Raw genomic sequence first — 24,827 nt, forward strand, 5'->3', positions numbered from 1 at the left:
TGGTAGTGAAGATGATGGTGGTTCCTGCTCAGGTCTGATTAACCAGACCTTAACCATGAACATCCTGCCATTCTCCTGAGTACTGTGTACCCAATGTGTTCTTCCTTTAGAAAGACTATAAGGTACTGCTATTATTGGGCAGCATCTGAGGCGGTGGCAATAACATACAATAAATAACTTAATTATATTTTCAAGTGCCCTTCATTTTAGCTATAAATGTATCTAAATACATACATATATACACATACATATACACAGATACACACGTACACACATTTGCACACACATACACACACACTTATATACACACACACATACACAAAATCATGCCAAAACAGACACAGAAGTCTGGTGCAGGTTCCTGCCTGGCCAGTTCCTATCAAACCGTCCAACCCATGCCAGTATGAAAGGCAGATGTTAAACAATGATGATGATGATGACACACACATACAGGCACACACACACACACACACACACACATGTTTTATTATAACTTTAAATGAGACTAAATTTTGCACTTTCATCAAGATTTCATATTAAATGCTTTGCAGAGAACAAATATTTTTGTCATAATTGCAATGTGTTTATTTCTATAATTACTCTCAACATCTACTTCTTCCATGCTTGCATGGGTCAATCTTCATTGAGGCAGATTTTCTATGGTTGAAAGCTCTTCGCGTCACCAACCAAAACCACTTAACTCACATATCTCTCTCTCTCTCTCTCTCTCTCTCTCTCTCTCTCTCTCTCTCTCTCGTGTGTGTGTGTGTGCGTGTGTGTGTGTGTGTGTGTGTGTGTTGTGGTGTGTGTGTATGTGTGTGTGTAATTCATTTCATACTATCTAACATCTACAGATAATTAATACTAAATTATCCTTGTTTTAATTGTTTAGTTTATGAGCTGTAAACTCTAAAAATATTCATGGTAAAGAGATTTCCTGCATAAGGAAATGATGAATTTTACTCTTTAGACTTCCATTATGAATAGACAAAAACAGATAAACTGCACAAAGATAATAAGTATCTTATTCATGGAACAGACTTATCTATGAGGGGTGTTCATTAAAGATTTCCCCTGACCCACTTCCCAAAGACTGGGATAAACGAAACTGGGCATAATTATGAGTCTGAGTCCTACTCTACATAGCCACCACCAATGGTGACACACTTCTCCCATCGTTTTATGCAGCTATGAAGACCTCATCTATAGAAGTCAATAGGTTGCATCGAGAGCCAAGACCTTACCTCGGAAGTTCAGCATCTGAAATGTGTTTCCTTTTCAAAAAGGACTTCATGGCTGGAAAGAGGTGGAAGTCAGATGGTGCAAGGTCAGTAGAGTAAGGAAGATGAGGAAGGATTACATATCCACAGGAGTGTGCTTTCATCTGGGTAACACGCACATTGTGAATTGGGGAATTGTCTTGGAGGAGGCAGACTCCTTTGGTCAGCATGACATGCCTCTCATCTTTGATGCTGTCCAGCAATTTCCACAACAGAGAAGCATAATATGCCCCATTAATTGTGGTGCCCTTTGCTAGAAAATCCATCATCACTATTCCACATTGGTCTCAAAAGACAGTGAGTCTCACCTTGCCTGCTGAGGGTTGGATACAAACCTTCTTTGGGGGTGGTGAGTTATCATGCTTCCATTGCTTTGATTGGACTTTAGTCTCAGGATCATAGTGATGGACCCAGGTTTCATCCAGTGTGATAAATCTGCCGAAAATGTCCTTCTCATTTTCTTGGCACATGCCAAAAGAGCTTGAGAGCAATTGACTTGATACTGCTTCTGAAAAGGTGTGAGCATCCGGGGAATCGACTGTGCAGACATCTTCTGCATGTGCAAATGGTAATGGATGATTTTTTTCCACAGACCATTGACTTATCTTCACTTCTTGGGCTAATTGCCAAATAGTTATGTGGCAATCCTCCAAAATGGCAGCTTCCACTTTATGAATGATGCCATCATCAATAGCAGAATGTGGCCATCCAGGAATATGAGTAGTTTCCACCGATGTCCAACCACATTTGAATTAGCAATGCGAGTGCTTGACTATATTGTATGATGGTGCATGGGCACCATAAACGTCTTTCGTCTCATCGAAAGCCTCTTCTGGTGTACATCCTTTCAAGTATAAGAACCTGATAACCGATCTGTATTCAACTGCTTCCATTGCTACACCATAGTCCACTTCAGCAGCCATAAAAGACAAATGAATACTAGTGGAAAGCTGCAATTAACAATGTGACATGTAGAGACATGTATGATTATACCTGTATAAGTTCCATTTCCTCCAATAACCAGAAGTGGGCCTAAAGAAATCTTTAGTGAACACCCCTCGTCATTATAAATGGAGAAGTTTGTCTGGCTTGAAATAACACCGTTTCCCAATAAATCTTTTCCAAATTTCACATGAACATCAAGATGCAACCAAAAATTTATTTGCAAAACAAAAAACAATTCTATGGGTTCCTGGAATAAAACACAGAGAGGAATTAAAGGAGATGAAGAAAGACAGTTGTATGGTAGCTGAGTAGATGTGAAGTACAGTAATGTCAGTTTAGTATGTTAAATACAGCGTTTTTCTTTCTTTTGTTTCTCTTTAATCTTTTTTCTCTCCCTCTCATACTCTTATCTCTCTCAGATACAATGTGCACACACACACACACACACACACGAGATATGTAAGGTGATCTGGCAGAATCATTAGCACACCAGGCAAAATGCTCAGAGGCATTTCGGCCATCTTTACATTCTGAGTTCAAATTCCACCTAGATCAACTTTGCCTTTCATCCTTTCAGGGCTGATGAAATAAGTACCAGTTACATACTGAGATCGATATAATTGACAAGCCCCCAAAATTTCAGGCCTTGTGCCTTTAGTAGAAAGGAATATATGTGTGTGTGTATACATACATGCACATATATACACTACACACACATAGAGTGAAGGGCAGCGAGAGAGAGAGAGAGAGAGAGAGAGAGAGAAAGAGAGCGGCGAAAAGAGACAAACAGAAGAAGAGAGGGAAAGAAGGAGAAAGCATATATTTAAATGCTGTCTTATTTCAAAATTATATTTTGAAAAATTAATATGCAGTTTCAAATAACACAGAGGGTAAAAAATAATTTTGTCATAGTTTAGTTCGTAAATTTGTTTCCCTTTCTAAAAAAATTAGGTATTATGCTCAATGATACATGTGTATGAGTGTATTCATTAACAGAGAAATAAAATAATACAAGAAAAGCAATCCATTGGCTTACAGCTGTTTCTGCTGTAGGTAAGTGTACGTCCAGAGCTGACTGCTCATGCAACATCTTATAGCTTTGTTGGAGCCATTAAAATAAAGTTTATCTTTATTTCATGAAAATAAACCAAATTCATAAAGTATAATACCGGCATATTTCTAAATTTATAAATTTTGATGCAAAATAATTATTATTTTCTATTTTCTGTATTTGAAACTCTGTACAAACTTCTCAGAGACATGATTTTTGAATGAGATTTTTAATAGCAACAGCATTCATACATCAGATGAACTTATTGAATCAGTGGCAAATATCACTAGATGCTGAGTAGATGAACTTTCAACAAACTGTCAATGACCAAGATCAACAAATTCAGTTAGCAAACAACTGCTATCATCTGTAGTCATGGCTTACACAGACATGTCATTTAGCTGTGAAAAGACCAATATGACTTGCTGTCCAAGCAAGCTGCCCTATCAGATAAAGAGGATATATTCTATGTGAAATATAGAATATTTTTAATATATAGATAAAAGGATATATTCTATGTGAAAGTCTCCCAACACTTATTACAGATACTGGTAACATCATTTTAAGTATACACTGATATTAATATATCAATAAATTTAGACACCAAACAATAAAAGGATAAATTATTTTCTATCTTCCATGGTAACTGAAACCACTAACTTTTCAAAAATATAACCATCTTCACAACTGTGAATACTGTTACCCTTTCAACCTGTAACACTTACATGTTTCTGATGATTTAACATGAAATATTATTTGCATATTACAAGCAATAATCACTATGTTAATAAAGCATACAAAATATATAATATAGTTCAACTAAATATCTTATAAACAATCTTACATAATTTTTAAATGAAGAATTTAATAACATATTTAGATATTAAACTTGTCAGGCTGTTCCTGGCATACCAGAAATTTCAGACTTGACACTCTGTTGAAAAGCAATATAGTAAGAATAGGGAAACCCCATGTTAAAACCAGGTAAATCAATCTAGTTAGTATAAAGATTTGTCATCATTGCAGTATTCGTTTATGAATGTCTTCTCGGTGTTAAGGTGTTCTTTAGAATAATATTTCTGATTTATTTTGACCATACAAGCAGTCATGTCTAGAAAGAAACGGCATAAGCATAGCATGTTTACAACAGGAGAAATATTACAGGAAATAGAATGTTCCGATGAGGATGAACAGAAATGCAATCAAATGTATCCCAAAGATGATTTTGAATCAATTGTTTAGTAAAGAAGTTTTGAGGTTGAAGATGAAACAGAAGGTAGTGTTCATATTTCACAAATAGAAAAATGAAATGATGTACCACAAAAATAATAAGAAAGACTGGTGCACCAGTGTGCAATACTGGAATTAGACTGAAGACTTGTTAATTCTAACCCTTTTGATACTAACCTTCCTGAAACTGCCCCTTGTTCGATGGTATAAACTTCCTGTTTTAAAGTGATCTAAATTAAAACCTGTCATCAAAATTTCATGTTAATTTGTTTCAAACACCATAGAGCTGATCTGTCAGCCCACACACATGTGCACAAACAAACAAAAAGGAACGCAGTGTAAATAACGGACAGAGTCAAGACTATTGAAAAAGTTGCAAGACACAACGAAAATTTTAGGAAAATGAAAATAAAAAATAAGTGGAAATTTTACTGGTGAGTGTGTTACATTATAAGGCACAAAAAGAAAATGACTCTCCCCAGACACAACAGAATATGCTTCAACACATGAACTCATATAAAGAATATTGCAAACCAAATCCAAAAACGAAATATATATATAGTTTTATATATGTAAAGTAATTAGTTTACAAAAAAATTATAGAAATTAAAGTAAGGGCATGCCCTCTGTAGGGCTTGTAGAAAGGGCTCTGTCTTCTTGGTATTGAAACTCCAAATGAGGCTCTGTCTACAAAAGGTTAATAATGGTAAAGCTATTTTACTAACTTCTCCATTATTTTCAAAACTATCTGAAAGAAAGGCAGTGTATTTCAACAGAAATATACTAACAAAATGGTTAACTCTTTGTCTCTCCTGTGAATCACTTGTGAAAGACAGGATATATTTCCCTGGAGCCCATCTGTTATATGTGATGCACATTCCCGATTTCCTTCAACTACCAGAGTAACTTCAATGAAGGGAAAGCTTAGGTGCAAGTGTGGCTATGTGGTAAGAAGCTTGCTTCCCAACCACATGGTTCCAGGTTCAGTCCCACTGTGTGACACCTTAAGTAAGTGTGTTCTGCTATAGCCTTGGGCTGACCAAAAGTCTTGTGAATGGATTTGGCTGACAGAAACCAAAAAAAGCCCATCGTATGTGTGTGTGTGTGTGTGTGTGTGTGTGTGTGTGTGTGTGCGTGTGTGTTTATGCTTGTCTCCCATTACCGCTTAACAACTGGAACTAAGTCTGAAGATACGTGCAGACTGTGTTCATATTTGTATTATATATGTCAGAGAGGATTTCACTAAGGTATGCTACAGACCACTCACACATCCTTTACCAGACTGTCAATTTGCTACGGACAATGAAGCACAAGAAGCAGTGCATCAATGGCTGCATGGCCAGCCAAAACCCTTCTCTAATGAAATAAGCAAGCTTCTAAAGCAAGGAAACATTGTTGGAAAATGATGTAATTTTTCAACACCTGCTTTTTGTTTTCATAAGTTACAGAAACAAGAGCGTGTACAATTTTTGACTTACCCTAGTACATATACATACAAACACACAATATATATATATATATATATATATATACACACACACACACACATACACACATATATATATGCATGTATGTGGGGTGTATTTGTGTGTATACATACATAAGAATAAATTTTGTATGAGGAAGTGGGGATAGACAGAAGCAGGAGCAGGGATTTTTATTCTGGAAATGCAACATTTAGAATGAATTTTGTAAGTAATATTTTCATCTGGAATTTTCTATTGTTTTATATAAAAATTCTATATTAAAATACCATCAAGAATATTTCTGGAGAAAGGAAATTCTAAATAAATATTTCAGTGTCTAATTAAATGAGGGGTCATCTAATTTAACACTCTGTTGAGCAGTTTGTTTCCAGTTTGGTGCCTTCAGGAATTTTAATGTGCTTCAAAATAAACATGAAGCTATACCGGGTGTTGTTAAGTGGCTGAAACGTCTGACGGAAGAAGCCAGGAATGTTACAATTAAACAAAGGAGTTTCTTGCCAGTCACTTGACCTACTAGAAAATAGGAGAAACATTTTGGTTAATATAGTCCCAGATACACAATGCCTGAGAAAATCATATGTCCGTTCCCTCAGAGCAAACATGGTGATAAACAATAATAACAACATGGAATACTGCTAAGTTAACCATATCGTGTTTATTGATAGTAATTCATCCCTCATTTTATGTTGCCTGCTGCCTACAGCTGTTTCATTTAAAGGATTATACTCAGTCATATAATTTTTGTTTTAAGAGCTGATGTTGACACTTGGTGCTTGTTGTTCATATGATGTTTGTAAATAATCTGGTTCAATCCCAGTGTACTCCAAACATAAAGTTGATTATATCACACAGGCTCAATCCACCAGCTGAGGCTGGTTACTAATGCAGAGACATTACCACATGTCAACTGTGTTGGCTTCTGTAATATTGAGACTATCACATATGAGGCACAGAGATCAAATCTACAAACACAAGCTGCAATGCCAACCTGAAGTGTCACATCAATATGTTGGAGGAGAAGCTCACGAAATATTGAAAGGCAAAACATTACAAATGGCTGTAAGCTATGCCAGGCTGTTGTAAGGAAAAAAGCACAGCATATGATATCAGTTGGAAAACTGCAGTAAAATGTAAGCCCCACATGAATGCTAGCAGAAAATGTAGGCTTTGCACTGCCAAAAAGAGATTAATCAACAAGAACTCTAACTCAGATGATTATACCAAACATCAAATCAGAGAATTTCAGTCTTTGCAAAGTACAGAAAGAAATTTATCTTCCCCAACTGGGCACACCCACCGTAAAACCCAAGAGTGAGTCAATCATAGATTGCCTTTTATCAAATGTTTAACTGTGTCCCTCCTCCCCTCTTTCTCTCTCCTTCATTTGTCTTTCTTTTGTGTATACATACATATGTTTACAGTTATGCTTAAGTGTGTGAGTACAAGCGGGTATATGGGAAGAGAATACACTATTTTTGCAGGACCAGCAGAGATTGCTTAGCTTGTGAACTCAGAGTAGTATTTCTTCTGTCATATGTATTATAACTAATTTTATAAGACGTTTTTTAATTCCTTGCATATATTCTCTTTAATAGAAGTACGTAGACCTTCCTAGTCCCAAATGTTTATAATTGCTTAAAGTCAAAGATTGTAATGAGCTACTGCAATGGAAGCTACATAAATGGTCCAAAATTGACAGTAGAATGACACTTATGTAGTCAATATATTATTTTAAATAATATTTGTATGAGTGTGTATATTGTCATTTTAACACTTGTCATGTTCACATAGGCTAGACGAGGGGTCACTAAACTTTTTTCACAGTGGGTCAGATAACGGAGAATGATGAACGCAGGCTGCATAACCATTTTGTTCAATACAATACAGTGAATACACAAAAAAATAAAGACAACCAACATATTTCTCCGTCTTTTACTTGTTTCAGTCATTTGACTGCGGCCATGCTGGAGCAACGCCTTTAGTCGAGTGAATCGACCCCAGGATTTATTCTTTGTAAGCCTAGTACTTATTCTATCGGTCTTTTTTGCTGAACCACTAAGTTACAAGAGCATAAACACACCAGCATTGGTTGTCAAGCGATGTTAGGGGGACAAACACAGACACACAAACTCTCACACTATACATATATACGATGGGCTTCTTTCAGTTTCCGTCTACCAAATCCACTCACAAGGTTTTGGTCGGCCCAAGGCTATAGTAGAAGACAAAGTGCCATGCAATGGAACTGAACCTGGAACTATGTGGTTGGTAAGCAAACTACTTACCACACAGCAAAATTTATCAAAGAAGGCAACGTTAGCATTAAGATAGTTATATCACACACAATGCACACATATCCAAATCTCACAAACTAAATAGCAAAAAAGGTTAGTGAGATTTGTGAAACTGGTGTTTAGCTTTTGAGATATCATCAATACTTGCTTTGGAATTGCTGCATTCAACCAAGAGAATTGCTTTTAAATGTTCATCAGTCAACCTCGTTTGATGTGCTAACTTTGCATACTTCATTTTTGAAAATGCTTGCTCACAAACATTAGTTGTTCCTAACACTCATGCCATACTAGAGGCGAATTTCTTCAACTTTGAAAACTCATCATCAGGTAAGCAGCGACAAAGTTCAACAAGTTTTCCTTCTCTGTGTTTCTCTTTCAACAAGTCACTTGCTTGCAAATCAATGAGCTCCAACTATAGTTCAAATGGCACATCATCAAGGTTACAAACAAATGGATTCTGGAACAGAAGAATTTCACTCAATTCTGTCAAGATCTGAAAATCTTTCAAAAAATTACTTATTTAAGTCACAAATAATCTTCTTCAGAAACTGGAGGTTGATACCTTCTGTGATTCCAGCATGAAACTTTGAAACACTGAAAATGAGAGAAGTTTCCTCTTTCCACTTGTGTTTCAAACAATGATAGCTTTCCCCAAAATACTTTGATGATTCTGTAGAGATCACAGATACGGTTATCCTTTCCCTGAAGTTTCAATTTCAATTCATTCATGTGGAATGTGATATCAACCAAAAATGACAACTTTAACAGCCCGATAGGATCTGACAGAAGTGGATCAGCTCTATCCTTTTTGATGAGAAAAACATCTATTTCTCTTCAGAGCTTATAAAAATGACACAGGACTTTACCACAGCTGAACCACCTCAATGCTGTGTAATAAGGCAAGTCACAGAATTCAGAATCAATTTCTTCAAGAAAAACCTGGAACCGGTGTTGATTAAGTGCTTGAACTTGAATGCAGTTCACCACAGAAACGACTGGTTTCAGTATGCAAGAAATATTTAAGTCTTTCCTACAGAGTGCTTGCTGATGTACAATACAGTGTATAAACAGAACACCTGGGAGTTGAAGATCTTCCTATTTAGTCCTGATCTGTCCCACCAGACCCTTCTTCACTCTGGATCCACCTCGCCTGTTCAATGAAAGCAATACAATCCCATGTTCTAGAGGCAGCGATTATCACTTGGAAATATAAGGGTGAGGATGTCTTCATTCCACGTATCCCGTTAATGCAATCTGACCTCCCTTTGAATTTAAACGGCTCCAGTTCCCAGTGAGACTAACTTTTGCTATGTCAATAAACAAATCTCATGGACAATCTATCAAGGTTGTTGAACTTAACCTTGCTTCTCTCATGGGTAGTTATATGTAGGATGTTCGCGAGTTGGAAAGCCCAAAACTCTTTATTTGTACACCAGTTAAAGGACACCCTGAAAACATTGCATATTTAGAAGTTCTACAAAATTGAACCGCGATTGATTTCAGGATTTCTTTTAATAACTTTGTTTATATTTATGTCATCTCATAGAATTTTTCAGAAAATATATTTTTTTATCAGAATGAATATATTTATTTCCTTTAACATTCCTTAAACTTCCGAGCAACGCAGGATACTTAGACTAGTGTGTGTGTGTGTGTGTGTGTGTGGTGTGTATACACACACACACGTACGTATATATACACACACATACACGTGTTCTACTATGTTTGTGTAAACGTGTATGTATTTTATATACACATATCTATATCCATATATCTCTTTCTCTTTCTTTCTCTCCTTCTCAGACAGGCAGATAGACAGACAGACACACAAACATACATATACTCATCTACTAATTTCCTTCCTTCCCACTATATTTCACACCTTTTATCTATGTTAGAGGAAGATGGGTTGGCAAAACCGTAAAAGTGCCGGAAAAAAATATTTTACGGTAATTATTCCGTCCCTCTACGTTCCGAGTTCGATTCCCACCGGAGTCAACTTTGCCCTTCGTTATTCTGAGATAAAATAAAGAACCACTCAAATACTGGGGCTGATTTAATCACCGTACATTTCCAACCCACAAATTTGTGACACATTATTATTATTATTACTATTAGCAGCAGCAGTAGTAGTGGTGGTAGTGGTAGTAGTAGTATGATGAACAGTTTTCATGTACGTATTAGTTTGGCAATTGCGCGTCACGTGAAATTCTCTTGACAAACTCAGTGCTGAAGTTTGCAGGAATTTGGTTAACAGCAATAATGTCAAGGTCCTTGATATTATATAAGCGGCCCACATTAAGAAATGGGGGTAAAACAGCAAATAAGACACGCAGCACACACATAATATAAGCGTCTGTGATGAAATATAATATACACAAGAGTTTTTGTGCGTGCTCAAACACGCACGCATACATCTGTGTTTAGAAACGTGTGCGAATGTACAAGCAAATATAATGTTATATTTGTGTGTGTATGTATAAAGCACACACACACACAAACACACACATACACAAATGTATATAAAATGCAAAGGGATTCCCGTCGATTTCTATGATGAGTAAGTTCGATCAACGAAACAACTTACTCATTGTATGAGCGTGTAGTGATGCTACAGGGGGTCACCAATTGTAACGTGAAAGGATCTATCATCGAAGCACTGGCAGGGTGTCGAGATCCTTTCTAGTCACATACAAAAATTCTTGTAGAAAACAAACAAACGAAACTCAGGTTAAAGGTGAACAGACAACTTGGTTTATTGATTCATAGTATGTACCAAGTCTTCTGGGGGATCGGCAAGCCTTCTATTTTCTGCAGCACCACCACAATATTCTGGTTGCCGTACTTCGCACTCGGAGGGGAGCCCTGTAGTGATGCTACAGTGTAGGGTTCGGCGCGCATGCGCAGAATGGGACTACTTCCGGGTGGCCACCGGAAGTCTTCCCCATGCGCATGTGCGGGAAAACATCTCTCGAGCCCGCGAACCTCAAATCGCTCTCTTCGGCTCAAGACAGCACTGCGATCGGTCACGGTTTTCCTGGCTCTGACAGCCACACACCAACTTCAACCAACTTCAACCAACCTCAACGACCAACACCAGCAGTATATCAGAGGCTGTCTATTCCCCCATCAGACAACGTACAACCATGAATCAATAAACCAAGTTGTCTGTTCACCTTTAACCTGAGTTTCGTCTGTTTGTTTTCTACAAGAATTTTTGTATGTGACTAGAAAGGATCTCGACACCCTGCCAGTGCTTCGATGATAGATCCTTTCACGTTACAAGCGTGTATGTGTCCGAATATTCTACAGTGACGAACCATTGACTTAATTTCCAGGGAGAATCAGCCCGACAGTGTGTGATAAGACTAGAACTTTGAATTTACCAGTACAATCCAACCGACAAGCTTACAAACCCCGTTTTCGTTTGCCGTATTTTCAGTTATAAGAACACTGGCGGCAATCTTTCGGAATTAGTCGACGACGTCTTTCACCCATATCTATATCACGAGGGAATGTTGTGTGGATGAATGACGTCTACTAATACCGAAAGATTGTCACACTAGCACCACATTCTTCGCAGCGAGACCAATACCTGGGTCCACATTATTGCGAAAACTTCTTAATCACTTGGTGTTACCTGCATCCGTGTGTGTGTGTGTGTGTGTGTGTGTGTGTGTAAATGTTTTAAAATACCTTGTGGTTTTGGAGTGTACGTATTTAGCAAACTAACTACTAAAACATTTACTTTTACATTCTAGGTAACTATGGCACCCAGTGGTAAAACAAAAATTATAAAGAAGCATACATCAAATTTAATATCAGTGGAGGGTAAAATGAAAAAAGTTCTCCCTACAATGTATTGTTTGCCAAAGTTTCATTTAAGTTCAGAGATTGAAGCCAAGCTTTCTGAAACGACATTTCTGTAACTAGATGATCCTCATCAAATTGACAAACATCAATTGCATTCCAAACAGAAAATAAATGAAACATATTCGACTTAATCAGAGTGGGTAGTTATAAAGACAAAATGAAACTAATTTACTTTACTACCCACAAGATAGCTCCTAAAAACTGCAAAAACTAATATACCCACATATGGTTGCTGAAATATTCATAATTTATGACAAGCAAAGGAACTGCTTAATCAGCCAATGTGAAATGATAACGTTTGTTGAAAGATACCTTATAATTATAAACGATATACACGGTAGTTCAAAAATATTAGAGGCTACGCTAGAAATTTTTACTTGAGTTTATACACATGTAAGAAGTATATAACTGAATAACTGATGGGTGTACGAAATGAAGCAAGAAAATGAAGTTGTTGCGGAATTTATACAACTGTTTACATATCTATATCCTTAAAGTTGACTACCAATAAGCAAGTGAAAGGCGGAAAGCAAAGACTCATGCGGATGAAACTTGTTAATGTATAACTGAAATGATGAAGAGCTCCCTGGAACTGACAAAGAAACCACCTATTTATTTTTTCTTGGGGTTGCCAATATATATATACCTATCTCAAAGCTTAACTGTGTCACCGCGATTGAAAATTAAGTCAAGTTTATCTAAGTTAACCTTTGCTTCGTGTAAGATAATGGCGAATTTCGAGCAGGTTAAACGAAAGGATTTTACGTGTACATTTAGAGAACAAAGGAGACACACGTAAAGATTCAAGTTTCGATCACTTCATATCTATCAACTGGTACATACAAGATATAAATGAAGGATTCGAATTTTTAAAACAATTTGTTTTGTCAAGCCTTGGTGAGCACAACAAAAGAAGACATATATGAAGTTGTACATAGTTTCTGTGTGAAAAAAGGTCTTTCTTGGTAAATGATAGTCGGTTGCTGCATAACCGATGCAGTTCCCACAATACTGGGTTTTCTTAACAGTGTCTAATGTAAAGCGTGATGTAAAAAACATGAACTGTATGGTTAATAGGTATGCATTGTCTTTGAAGACACTGCCTCCATTTCTCAGATCTGTTTTCTATAACGTACGAACGATGAACTTCGTCAAATCTAGTCTTCTGAACACAAGTATACTGCTTCTGTTGTGTAAAGAATAAAATGCTGAGGAAGATGTGCTTTTGTTTCACGCAAAACCGAGATGGTTTTCAATAGTCGTAGTCGTTGCAATGATGAAAGATTAATCTAAAGAATTCTTTTCGTTCGAGAAAACAGAATAAAGTGATCAAGTTCACTTCTCATAAACGGATTGCAAAGCTAACCTTCCTAAACGATTTTTTTCTTATTACTCAATGCAGTTAACAAGATACTTTAAGGCATCTAGTTACCGTTATACAGACTTCTTAGTCAACAAATTAAGAGCATTTTGGATGAAACTTGAGCTGTAGAACGATAAGCTGGAAATGGGTCATGACAATGTTTTAGAGAATATGAGTCAAATTTCTACACTACTACAAGTGGAGGACAAAAAATAACGTCAGTATGTTGGACCAGGCCTACTTCGTTTTGATATGTAAAAGCACGTGGCTAAGTGGTTAGGGCGTTGCACTCAAGATCGTGGTTTCGATTCTCAGACCAGTTGTGTTCTTGAGTAAAACCCCTCACTTCACGTTACTCTAATCCACTCAAGTGTAAATGGGTAAACCTGCGACGAGCATTACCCCCTTTGAAGAGGAATGTTGGCCTGTTCGCCTAACCAACGGGATGGCATCATTCAAAAGCAACAGCAATGCGAGGAAGCAACGACATCCGATAATCTGGTCGATACAGTGATATAGTGAAGGCGCATGGCTGAGTGGTTATAGTGTCGGGTTCACAATCATGAGGTAGTGAGTCCGATTCCCAGACCGGACTGTGTGTTGTGTTCTTGAGCAAGACACTTTATTTTACGTTGCACCAGTTCATTCAACTGTAGAAATTAGTTGCGACGTCACTGATGCCAAGCTGCATCAGACTTTGCCTTTCTTTTGGAACACTGGTGGCGTGGAGAGGGGAGGCCGGTATGCAAGGGCGACTGCTGGTCTTCCATAAAAACAACCTTACTCGGACTTGTGTGCCTTAGAGAGGAACTTTCTAGGTGCAATCCCATTAACATTCATGACCAATGGGGTTTTTTACCCCTTTATAGTGACATAATGAAATAGTGTACTATTTTCCTATTATTAATGGATTGAATCATCAATTCATTTCATACCTCTTTAAAATTAATTTCAGATCAGTTTCCAAACAATTCCCAAGATAGATTTGTATTAATGATACCACAATGAAAGCACTTTCTGTAACCCCTTCCCAAACATCATTCTGGTGTCCCACGGTGAACTCTTTTACATCTGTAAAAAAGAAATGTGTGAAGCACCGGTAACTGTTCCCGCTGTGAATAAAAGGTTTCAACCACTAAAAACAAACTTCGTTGCCAGATTGTCAACTGAGAATGATATGTGGTTATGTCCCTGAAATTATGCCTAGAATTGAGCTGGTGCGCAGAAAGAGCCATGCTAATCATTCTTATTGGAAATTTAACATTGAATGTAATGAAATAACTGATAAATGAGACGTGTATTGCTTGTTCCATAGTATCCATTCATTTTACACTATACTTTTCACAAGGGATACGTCAACATTACTAGACAGAACGAACTAGTGTGTTAATAATACATAGCTATAAGCTGAATCAATTCTCTAAGGCAGCCTTGATTCCAACAGTGACCATCCATGCGACCATTTTCATTTTTAAATAATTTTTCATCTCATTTACATTCGTTTTATTCTTTTTGTCCCCACTGTGTTCTTGTCTGTCCTTGTGGTGTCCCTTTCTGTGTTTGGAGCTTTATGCCTAATAAAGATATTGAATTTGCATCACGCAACCCAGTTCTGAAGTTTGCTTTTTGTTTGTTTTTGTGCTGGTGGTTTTCTGTGGTATTTGAGTGTTCTGTGCTGCATTGCAACGTTGTGTATGCTTGTGCTGTCCTTCAGCGTTTTGAGGGAAGCATGACGAGTAAAAAAAAATGTTCTACTCAACCTTAGCGGATCGGAACTGTCAACATCTGAAGATGAACTGTTAAGGACTATTGGAGTTATGGATAGGGAATTGGAAGGAAGAAAGAGGAAGTTCGCAGGCGTCGCCCGAGAATCGGATGACAATGTGGAGATTGAAGTGGAAAAATTCAAGAAGTTATTAAGGCGGGACGGTTACAACGTGCAAGTAATCCCCCGCATGATACGACAAAAATAATGAAAGGAAGAACAGTGACGTACAAAACCTACTCGATTTAGAAGGAAAATAATTGAGCACGTGACAATTGAGCAAGTAGAGAAGGCGCTGCGGCCAATCTGGCAAGAAATAATATATCATACCAGAGGATTGATATTCGGAGAAGTTGAAGTCAGGTTCAAAAATGAAAACACTCAGCAACACCACTAGTACTTCTACCCATGTACCCGGGACAGAGAGCGTCACGGGTAAGGGTAGAAGGAATTCCACCAGAGACAGATGTGGCCTAGATAGCAGCTCCCGTCTTGGTTGATACTGAGGACAAAATAGCGGTGATCCAGGCCACAGAAACGAAAAGCGTGAATTGGAAAGGCCAAGGTTCGAACATGATAATTCAAGGTTCAAAAGAAACAATAGAAGAAATGGTGGAAACGGTGACTGTGAGCGGAACCATAATAAATGTTAGGGTAGAGGGCAGAATCCCTCGGCATTTTAAATGTGGCCAGAAGGGCCACATAAGAGCAAAATGCCCTCCACCGGATAAAAAAGTGGAGAAGCCACAAGAGAAGCCCCAGAAAGGACAAGAGGAGGAAGAAATGGTTTCAGAAAAAGTAAAAGAGGAAGAATGGAAAAATACCTGAAAGAAAAGGGGGAAAAAGACAAGTCCGACACACACACAGAACTTCACCCATCAACTACACAAGGCCCTCCCATACCCTCTTTGTCCCACCTTCGCCCTGCATCACAAAAACAAAAGAAAAGATCACATTTACACAATGACCCACAAACTTACCCTCCCATTGGCTGTTTTGAGTGTGTAATTAATTTATGATGATGAACTGTTTGAAAAGACAATTGAATGGGAAAATACAGTCCATGTTGATGTAGAGGCTGAGGACGGAGTGGAAGGTATAGTGCTATTAATAACGGAACAGCAAAGGATGGAAATAGAGAGATGCAAAGGGGAATATTGACTGTGGAAAGTTGACTTTAACAAAGAAAAACTTCCACAGGATATAGAATTTAAAGAACTTCAAAAAAAGGTATGGGATAAACATAATGGAGAACAGAGGAAAGGAAGCAAGTGATGTTACTTGAAGGGGCAAGTAACACCATTTTCATTTTACATGTTTCCATCTTTCATTATATCATACATTTTTTTTTTTTATTGCAATTTTTGTATGTCCCCAATGTGATGTATGTCCCTCTTTGTTGGCCCTGCATGGGTAATAATAAAATTAATCACATTTGAATTTGTCTGAACGTTTTAAGAATGAATAGATATGGTATATCGTATGGATTATGAAGGCGTGTGTCTCAGTGGTTAGGGTTTTGGCTCACGATGACGAGGTCGTGAGTTCAATTCACGGCGATGCGTTGTGTCCTTGAGCAAGACACTTTATTACACGTTGCTTTTGTCCACTCGGTTAGCAAAAATGAATAGTACCTGCATTTCAAAGGGCTAGACTTGTCACACTCTACGTTAAGGGGTTCACGTGTTTGTGGAGTGCTCAGCCACATGCACGTTAATGCCACGAGCAAGCAGTTCCGTTGATAGGAACAACTGGATCCCCGCTTCGTCGTAACCGATGGAGTGCCACATTGTATGGATTGTTACATGAACTGCGTTTGGCAAACATCTGCAGAACGATAGATAAAAATGTTACGTTGTGCTTTTTAATATTCTGAGTTCAATTCCTGTCGATCTCAGTTTATCATTCTCTCTTTCTGAAGTCGTAAAAACAAGTGTCAGTCAAGTACTGGTATCTATATAATTTTCTCTTTGGAAATTTGTGGCTTTGTATTTTTATTTGATAACAATATTCTATATTTCTCCGAGCAGAACGTTTGCTATCATCTCTCTCTATATAAACGGCAGTTTGTCTGTCTGCGTGTCTGTGTGTCTGTTAGGTTGTACCCTCACCCTGACCACGGCTTTCAACCGATTCTGATGAAACTTGACACACACGTAGCCCAATGTCATAATTCAAAACTAACGCAGCGAAAATTTTGAAAAGTTCCCCCAGTTCTGGAAAAAATCGATAAATTCGACATGGGGTCGACAATCAGAAACACAAACCACAGACTGTCTAGGGGACGCAACTCGACCTTTTTAACTCTCAAAAAAAATTTACCATAATTTTTTTCCCATTTTTTTGCTACTTTTTGGCTATAACTCTCTAAAAATGCTTTATAGTTATTTCCCTTACAAACCCGAGCAACGCCGGGCGATACTGCTAGTCATCTATAAGAGTGCTGAAACTAATGGGCGGAATAGTTGTCACATATAAATCCGAATTTCTTCGAATTTTTTTTAAGTATTTTCTCACGTTTTATAGCATCCCACATTTCAAAACAGTTGGGAGCGGACATTATTTTTTTTAATTCAGGTTTCCCAAATGTCCCCCCCCCTCACTCTCATATATTAATTTTATATGTAGAAGCTTCATCGTTGGCTCATGGTATTGCTGTTAATGTTGTCATGTTGCTGTCGTTGTTTAGACTCAGGACAGTCTTTCATCGAGCACGCTTATGATGAAAAGGTGCTCCAAAAGTGATCAACCCCTTGTACTCCTCTCTGTCTTTTTCTCAAATGTTAGGGCTGATTTGAGAGCAATAGTATTAAAGGCATTCCAGCTGTAACCCTATGTACAAGTAACTCAGTCATATTATCCATTGATTTTTTTTCTAGGATGGCAAGGTGCAGTTTCAGAGACATTTGGTCACTATTTTTAGCTGGTTTTTAGATCACGTTCAAGCTCCCTCGTTGATTCCAGTCAGATGGTTTTGGTCTCTATTTGGTATGTTGTTGACGTAAGTGTATCAGTACATGTGGGATCTTACCAGTATACGAAGTTTCAAATTTTTTAGTTAACTAGGAAAATCTGGCCTTCAAAAAGAAAAGATCCGTACAAGGAGTCAATGTACTATTCTTTTATTTCATTTAAAATAGTTAAAGGGAGATTTTGCTGCTGTTTCTACCAAGTCGAACAACCACTTTATATACTGTCTTGTCAGAGTCTCATGGTGTTAATATTTGTGATGACATGACTTGAAATTTTGGCATAAGGCCAGCAATTTCTGGGGAGTGGGTAAGTCGGTTTCATTGACTCCGGTGTTCGACTGGTATTTATTTTTATCGACCCCGAAAGGGTGAACGACGAAGTCAGCCTCGGCGGCATTTGAACTCAGAACGTAAAGACGGACGAAATGCCGCCAAGCATTTTACCCGGAGTGCTAACGATTCTGCCAAGCTCGCTGTTTTGATGATGATAGTGACAGCGATGAGGATTACAAGGCAATCAGAAGTGTTTCAGGTGGAAGAATACGAAGAAAAAAATAAAATAATTTCATTTTAATCGTGGTAAGTACGATAGAAAGGGGAGTGGTGGGTGGGAGCGGGGGTACGAAATGTTTTCTCCAAAAAATGCGGATTACAAATGTTTCAAAATATGGTGTACTATAAGAAGATGAAAATAAATAATTTTAGTGGTGGCTGCTGTTCGGAAGTGGCGTGGCGGTAGGACAGACTTTTGCAAAACACGGATTTATTTACTTCTTTTCCAAGTTCTCGGCAAGACTTCCACCCGTTGGAAGTCTTTCCTTCTCGGCAAGACTTCCGCCTCCACCCCCAAACCACCCTTAAAAAAATTTTTTTCGACATCCTTCCCCTCCCCCTACTTTCAGCTACGGATATACGAATCTGTAAAAAAAATTGGCAAAAATCGGCATTTTAAAATTACACCCCCATTTTCTTAATTTTAAACATTTTTCAGAATTTTTTTTTCTTCAAACTTTGTGGAAAAATACGGGCATTATGATTCGGACAAAAATTTCAGAACATTTCTGTATTTAGGGTTGGGGGGGGGAGTCAAAATTGAAGAATTGGGGTGGTAGGGAATTTAACAATGCCGATTTTTGACAATTTCCGGAACCTCCAAAAAAAAAAAACTTTAAAAGTAAACAAATTTGGGAGAAAATGAGGGTGGGGCTGAAGTTTTTCCAAGTTCTCGCCCAACTGTTTTGAAATGTGTGAACTATAAAATCTGGAAAAATTTCGGAAAAACAAAAACAAAAAAAATGGAACTCCGATTTATATGTATCAGTTATTCTGAAAGTTCGCCGACTGACGTTGATTGAACAGATAGGAGAAACAGACAGTCACGATCATATATAGATATATCTAGAAATTCCACTGAGATCGACTTTGCCTTTCATCCATCCGGAATCGAGGAAATAAGTACAAGTCGAGGGTACTACTTACGAAGAGCGGTCCCGGTGCGCGCACTCCCGCATCCGCGCTAGCTAGTCGTGACTAGTCGATCCTTACTTTGTGTTTGTGTTTTATTTATTTTGTTATAAAAATATTATTTACTTTGTGTTTTATTTACTTTGTTTTAAAAAAACTGGCGATCTTTCGTCTCTAGTAGACCTTTCCGTCGATTTCCGTAAAAATTTTTTTTTTTTTTTTACATATGGGCTTGCGGGAACTTTTGAAGTAATGAGAGCGAAAGAGACTAAGAGAAAGCGATTGTATGACGAGGGAAGTTCTTTTGAAGTTACCGTGCATGGGAGCATTGATGGACATGTGTGTGTGTGTGTGTGTGTGTGTTTGATGGGGTGTGGGAGACAGACAGTATGTTGTGTAAGTGAAGTGCTCCTGTTAGTGTGTGTGAAGAGACAGAGTAATGTGTGAAAGAAAGAGATAACTGAAATTTTTTACTCGGTGTATGTGTATATGTATGTATATTACTTCAAAAGTTCCCGCAAACCCATATGTAAAAAAAAAAATTTTTTACGGAAATCGACGGAAAGATCTACTAGAGACGAAAGATCGCCAAAAAATTATTTACTTTGTGTAAAAAAATTATTTATTTTGTGTTTTATTTACTTTGCTAGGTAGTCGTAGGATCGACTAGTCACGACTAGCTAGCGCGGATGCGCGAGTACGCGAGTGCGCGCACCGGGACCACTCTTCCTAAGTAGTACACAAGTCGAGTACTCAGGCCGATGTTATCGATTAGCCGCTCCTGCAAAAATTAGGCCTTATGTCTACAGTAGAAAGTATATAAATCTTTCGGGATAGATGGATAAGAGTTATGGATGAATAAAATAACACACTCATTAAATTAAAACAACTGCTTAAAATCAGAAAATTACAAAAACTGAACAATAGCTATAGTGAAAATGTAAAAGCACAATAGTCAAGATTGGGCCTAAACAAGTAAAGATGCGGTTAGACATTCCAGCCGTGAGCATCTAGTCTTTTCCCCGTCTCTCTTTTCCAATGTATCTATCTAAAAACGCTGGGCTGCTGTGATTTGGGTGGGGGCCAGATTTGGTTGCTATTTCTAACAGGTGGTGTGACCACTTAGAGATATTGTCGTTGATTAGAAATTAGTATAATGAGAATGTTGATTAATTTTCACTGCCCCTGCTGTCACCTGGAGAAATATTAGAAAGTATTTTGTTTTTAACAACAATTATAATAAATCATCTTACCTCTCTGTTTTTTTTAAACTCCTTTTTTTTCTCTTCAACTTCAGTAAATAAATATTCGATAAGAAATAAATCAAATATGTTATTTTAATTCGTTATGAGAAAAGTTTTAAATTCACACGAACTATGATTATAGAGTTCACATTACTTTGTATAGTGATAGTGTTTCGATCTGGAGGCTGTCAGGTCAAAAACAGTAAACAAACCGCAGGTTTTTGTCACATGTATGTACAAAGTTTCCTGTTTCTTGAGAATGAAAGAACGTGTTTATTTCAGTGACGTAGACGCGCAGATAGCGAAGAAATCTCTGAGGAAATCTGAGAGTTTGTTGAGAAAAATATTTACTGTGAGTCATTTATAGAATTTAAAGTTTTGACCTGAATCTCACCATCTAACCATTGTTTGACAGTTTTTTTACTCACTTTACATTATATATACATAGATATATAAACACACGCACGCGGGTAGGCAGGAAACATGAAATGAATCAATTGTCAACAAAAGGCTTTATCCTTATTAGACAATATATAAGATATTTTGACAACAAGGAAAAAAATTAAAATGCGGTTAAGAAGTTCAGCTTGTTATCATGTCGTTCGGAGTTCAATTTTACTGCGCAGCATCAAAGACAAGCGTCTGCTATAACAGTTTTCTTTGTAGGTTTGATGGATGGATGTTTAGATAGGTACTATTCTTTTGTCCTGTCAGGTTGTTCTTCCACCTGCTTGGGCGAGAGCCTGGAGGAGTGTCACCGGTTTAGTCGTTGACAGTTCAACTATAAAAACAAAAAGGACTGGTTTGCTTAATTGATGGTAGCAGATCATTTTTAATGTGACCTGGCTGATAAATGTGTCACGCATTATTCATCTTTTATCATTATCCTAATTAGAAATAGTTTTATTACGCTCTAAGTTCAAATCTCGCCCCCAAATTTCTGGTCTTGTGTGTATATTAGAAATAATTATTTTAATTAAAGATCGTGGGATAATAGATGAGGAAATATCGTTAATTAAACAATCCCACCTTTAAATATTGTATTTCGTCGTTCAAAGTTCAAATATCACAAGGATCGACTTTGTTTTTCGTACTTGAGGATCTATTAAAGAAAGTACCGGATTTAACCCCTCTGAAATGTTTCTCTTGCTTCCATGACAGACAACATTATAATTATCAAAATCTCTAACACAAGATCAAGCACCTTAGGGCAGAAGGGAATAATCGATTAAATTGATAGCTGTCAAATATTTGGTATAGATTTAATTGATATCTGAAGAATGAAAGCCAAATTTGACTTAGACGGAATTTGAACTCAGGGCATAGAGAGATGTAACTAGATTCTGCGAAGCTATTTGTCGTACGTTCTTCCAATTCTGCTAATAATAGAAATTATTTATTTCAAACATTAGCATCGATACCAGCAATTTGGTGTGAACATGCAATCAGATCATTAGGAAAACTGAGTTAAGGGAAATAACTCGTCTGGACTACTGGCTTGACTAAATGATTCGAGTAGGTGGTGATGTACTGAATGACATCTTCCAATTTTCCCTTTTATTTAGAGAAAGAAAACTAAAACCTAGAGCTTGCATTTACCCCACCCATCTCTTTGGAACTACTTCCTTTTATGATTTATCAATCCATCCCTCATTCTCAATATCATCCCATCCCACTTAATTTTCCACACCAATCACCCTTTTCTGTTTTTTCAGTTATTTCTCCCTCTCCTCTGAACTACATCTTAGGACTGCTATATCTCATCTTTAACACAACTTCTTATCTGCTATCATTCTCATCACACTCTCACACCTGCCATTGACAGTCTCTTTCCTTACACTCCATAATCACCTCTGTATGCCTTTAACATCCATCTCTCCTTTTCTCTCCCACTCTAAAACCTCACATATCTCCCGATATTAATTTCTTTACTAACTTAGTATAAACCTTCTTTGGATAGAAGAAAACGTGAATAATTTAAGTATTGGTGTAGCAATATACTTTTTTTTTTCTTTCAATAGTTATTTAAACTCCCTACTTTTAACGTATAGATTGTGGTTCTAGGAGAAATTTGTGGGGTTATTAATCAAGAAAAGACTTGACATCACAGAATATATATATTAAAAAATTGAAGTTGGAATTGTAGCAGATAGAAAAATCGGATTAAAGGGAGGTAACTTATCAAGCCCATTTCATAAAATCAAATATGTTGAGTAACCTCGAGATCTACACACACACACACACACACATATATATTACAAGCAAAAATACTAGTTCTAAAATCTCTCTAAGCGATCAACGTAGTTGTTGTACTAACAAGTAATATTCGTAGTCACTTTAACATGGCGGTTAACGATGCACAGCTGCTTGCGAGATATTGCGAGCAGGGGAGCCTACCACCTACTAGCGACGAGACGGACAGACCAGCTTGGTTTCAGGCTATTTCTGCCTCTCTTCAGTACTGGGGACCCCGTCTGCTAGAGAAGTGGCTACGAACATATATATATATATATATCTGTAAATGTAATATGTGACAATTATTCGGTAGCTATGATAAGACTCCGAGTTTCGGATGCCGAGGTGGAATTCCACGCCGCTATCTCTTCAGTTATCCGGCCATCGGAAAAATGCTATGACCCGTCTTACCGTTTTTATCAATATATATATATACTAGCAGTATCGCCCGGCGTTGCTCGGGTTTGTAAGGGAAATAACTATATAACCATTTTTAGAGATGTAAAGTATAATAGCCATCTCAATATGGCAAACCACAAAAGGAAGGGGTGTTACTGTAGCTTTTTACGTTCTGAGATTTAATAATAAATTTTTAGAGAGTTACTTCCCTTATATATGCCAAAAATACATTAAAAAATGGGAAAAATTGATGGTAAATTTTTTTTTAATCGTAGACTCATCGTAGACGCGCGCTAATACCCAGAAGGGCTCGATATGAATCACGACTATAAGATACCCGGTTTTGGTTAAACTGCACCACAAAATGTGGGAGTAGTTAGGAATCTAAATCGTAGGAGACAGACACACAACTTCTCTTTTATATATAAAGATATATGTATATATATATATATACACACACACACACATACGCACAAAAGGAGAAAGTTGAACGGTCCCACTAACAGCATAACGTGTAGCCCATAGTTTTTCTTCAATTGTTCTAATTTTCCAGCAGGAATGGGAACTTTTACAAATGTAAAATTTTAATTTTGACGTAAAATACTTTCCAGTAATTTCAAATTATTTAGAAATATGTAATCATATTTCTTAATTTATAAACAAAGCGAATTTATTTCAGATTCTCTATGCACTGAGAAGTTCAAAGCCAGTTAAGACTGACTCACCTTTCATTCTTTTCTAGCTGGAATAAGTCAATTCGATTTTCTTATGAAATTAGTTACCTATATAACCAACTTTATTTTCATTGGAGCCTCTACAGAGACCTTCCAACAGTTAGAAATAGAATCCACATTTCCCTCAAATCACACTCTAATCTTTAAAGAAAAGGCACATTAGATTACATCGTCCAGAGTATGCTATTCTCACACAAAAAGACTCCAGAGAAAAATGGATTACTATAGTTTAATTGCTTTTGCTTAATCAGTGCTGTTTTGGAGCTTAATTGCACTTTGAATTTTCCGTGTTACTTTTAAGTGTTATCCCCCTTGTTTACCAATGACCGAACAGCCTTCATCCTTTTTAAATGATACGCCTAGCAACAAATGGTATATTATAAAGACATTTATATTTAGAATGATATTATATTTCAAGAGAGAGAAAAATAATGTCGACTGAAACAACAGTGGTCCAAGTTAATCTGTCACATCTGGATGTGTTGTAAGAA

The 24,827-nt window shown here is 37.2% G+C and overlaps 1 protein-coding gene across 1 annotated transcript in view; it reads right to left on the bottom strand.

Annotated features, from left to right (window-relative positions):
- The window catches only part of LOC115217548, a 129,915-nt gene extending 108,153 nt beyond the window's left edge, over positions 1-21,762 (bottom strand). The window contains exon 1 of the mRNA XM_029787277.2: positions 20,978-21,762. The gene's annotated coding sequence lies outside the window, so the exon portion shown is untranslated. The remainder of the gene's footprint in view (positions 1-20,977) is intronic.
- Between the last annotated feature and the right edge of the window lie 3,065 nt (positions 21,763-24,827).

This window comes from Octopus sinensis, linkage group LG11, assembly GCF_006345805.1.
Source record: "Octopus sinensis linkage group LG11, ASM634580v1, whole genome shotgun sequence".
Classification (NCBI taxonomy): Eukaryota; Metazoa; Mollusca; class Cephalopoda; order Octopoda; family Octopodidae; genus Octopus; species Octopus sinensis.